We start from the raw sequence: 3,375 nt of genomic DNA on the forward strand, positions 1-3,375 counted from the left end.
GTGATATGATTGTTACCAAGGTTATTGGGACTATGTGTTTGGTTGTTTCCATGGTGAATGAGGCTACCAAGGTGATGGTTGGTTGTAAGCGGTTGCTTATCGTGAGTCAGTCCCAAAATGATTAGTCTCGTCATTATCAGTTATTAGCAACCCCCTTCTACTAGATTTCAAAGGACCTTAAAAATAATATAGAGTATTTATCTTATTCAAGATTTATATAAAGATGGAAAGAGTTGCAAAGAGGTAGATCATACAGTAAGTTCAAATTAGAAGTTTTAATTGTATTTTTGTTAGAATGTTTATCTTATCTTCTCTTCACTATTTTGATAGTCATAATTCATTTTATTATATTTATCTTGAGTTACGTTTTCTTATAAATAAAATATTGGTTGCTATGAGTAAGATAGTGTCATTATTATCCATACCATGATAGCATGTATGTTGAATTGTTGATGAATGAATGGAGCAAGCGTACCAAAAGTAGTTTTTATTGACATGCACATAATTTTGACACTTTAAATGTGTATATGTACAATGCAAGTGGGGCGCTTTAAATCGGTCCCCTTTCATCTCTTTTTCACACTCATCATCTGACCATCACTTCTAATGGCAAAAGAGAGCAGGAGCTTTCAATAACACATTTCATCTCCATCTTATTATTTATTTTCAAAATATCCACAAAAAATCAAATCTTAATTTAAAAAGTTCACACTTTAGTGGTTTTTTTTCCTCCTAGATTAAGTTGTATACGTCAACCACACATGATGATCGAATATTGAGATTTAAAGTTCTCTTTTAAAGGATATACTTACACTAAATCTGAGTTCTACACATATTTCAAGTGAGACTTAAATCCCTAATTTGTTGATAGAAGATACATTAGATACACTATGATGCTACTACTAGACCGAATATGGCTGGGTAACGGTGAAATACAATTAATCTTGTATTTCTCTAAATACCTAAGCAGCTAATACGGAAAAATATTGGATTTCGGTTAAGGACCGATATCTTATCAGCTTATCACAGTGATATAACAGTGGGATATCGGTAATTTTAATATCATGTAAAGTTCATATACATATATAGCAATTTAACACTAATAATTTAGTATACTTTCTTACTACTAACAAATTAATCTTTTGCAACTTGCAAAACATTAACACTTATAGCAAATGAGAACTGATTAAGACTTAAAACACTAACATTGAATACTAAATTGATAATTAAGACTTGAACCACTGATATCGGGAATATCGGTGATATATTGGTCAAATATTAGTCCAATATATCGGTCAATATCGCCGATATTATCGGTACTGATATTTTACCAACAGACCGATAACCGATATATCGGTGATATATTGGTAATATACCGGTGATATCAACTGCATAGCTAAATACACACATGCAAATAAAAAAAATTACAACTTATCTTATTGTAAAACAAATTAAACCAATAATTCTAGAAAATTTGAAATTGCGAGAATCATAGGGGCTGTTTGACAATATCTTAATGATTTCATTAAAAGGCTACATATGATTGATAAGAAGTAGAGTGCTTTTAATTCACTAAAAAGACATTTATAAAAATAGAGCCTCTTATGAGTAAATTTCATAAGACTATCAGGTGTGGATCACATTTTGCCGCTGAAATGGTGACCTGGCGGGCGGTGCCGGCGGTGAACACCGCCCCAGGCATGTCGGGGCCGCCTAGCGGCGATTTCGTCGGTGATTTTTCCACAACTAAAATGCCGCTCAAATCTGAGAGAGAATTCTATAGAGAGGAACAAGTATGGAAGTTATTTGTTCGAATGCTTTCAGTTTTGTTGGATGTTTTCAGATCTGTGGAATATGTGGTGTAGGAGAAGAGGAAGTGCATAGTTTTTTATATTTTTTTTCCTTTTAATTTAAGGGAGAGGAACCTAAATATTGTTTGTTTCTTATCTTATTGATTTTTAAATTTAATGTTTTTCCTTATTAGTATAAATCAATGCTTTTATTTGATTAAGTGGTAATATTTTATGTGGTATTAGTTTAGTTATGTTAAATTTTAATTTAATTTTGGGTATGTGTATATAAATATTAATATTTTATTTGAAAAGAAAGAAGTGGTGAATTAGTAAATTGATGATTGTTTCTTTAATATTGTGGAAGTGAGTGAAGTGGAGTGGGAAATGATGTGATGCTGACATGACAGTTTAAAATAAAAAGTGAAGAAACGTGGATCTACTCACTGGTAGCAGATCTACTTTCCTCGGGTTTTGATTGTACTATTTCACCGATGGTTCTTCTGGATCTGTGTTCTTCCACCTACAAAATGAACAACGCCGTTAACTTACCCCTCAGAAAGGGACAGAGGGGTCCTCTTTGGGGTAACCCTCCGGCGTGAGAATAAGTATATGTAGGAGAAGATAATAATGTGTAAGTAAGGGAATCTGGAGAGTATTGCTTAATAGCTGAATACTGTATGATTGTGTGACTGTGTGTTTTGTATGTCTTTCCTTGTGGAGTTGATGCTGTATTTATAGTGCTAGGGTTTCCACTGATTGAGCTGGGACCAAATTAGGGTTTTGTTGGCCTCCTCCAATCGATTTGCGCCACGTGTCCTTGGAGACACCTGGTGCTTTTTCATTGGTTATAATCACGTGGTAACCCATGAGTCATGCTGAGCTGTCCACCTTTCATTTAGCAGCTGTCAACAACAGCATATCCTTATTCCTTAAAAAGATACCTTCTGGAAGGTTGTCTGACGTGCACAATCAAGGTTGCCCTAATCCTGATTTGGATAAGGACGAGGTTGATTGTGTGCATATGTGATATGCGCCCATCCTGAGGATGCGCGAGGTCTTCTCTTTATTCTCACGCGCAGATATTTCATGCGCAGATGTGATACGCACAAGCATGTAATACACGTCACGCACGGATGCCCCACGCGCAGCTGCGCCATGCGCAACTGTGATATGGGTGGGCATGTATGATGCGCGAGTATGTGATATGCGCCGCGCGCGGATGCGCCACGCACGATGTGATATGCATAAGCATATATGATGCGTGAGCATGTGATACGCGCGAGCATATGTGATGCATGAGCATATGTGATGCTTGAGCATATGTGATATGTGCAAGCATGTGATGCTTGAGCATATGCGATATGCGCTGAGCGCATAAGTTTTGGCTTTGTGCCTTGATAATATCTTTGATTTCTAATGTCTTGTATATATCTTGTGGGTTGACCCGCCCCGCTCGATGTTGAGGCGGGTACATACCTCTTCAAGCCCCCCCAGTCTATTGTGTGTCTTATCTCGCGCTAGCGCGGTAAGATAGATATTAGACTTACTGATTTGGTCTTTTTAATGGGGTTTTGTCGTTTTC

The sequence above is a fragment of the Bidens hawaiensis genome, unplaced genomic scaffold, assembly GCF_021521415.1.
Source record: "Bidens hawaiensis isolate Kalapana, Puna unplaced genomic scaffold, B.hawaiensis_p1.1 tig00009385_1, whole genome shotgun sequence".
Lineage (NCBI taxonomy): Eukaryota > Viridiplantae > Streptophyta > Magnoliopsida > Asterales > Asteraceae > Bidens > Bidens hawaiensis.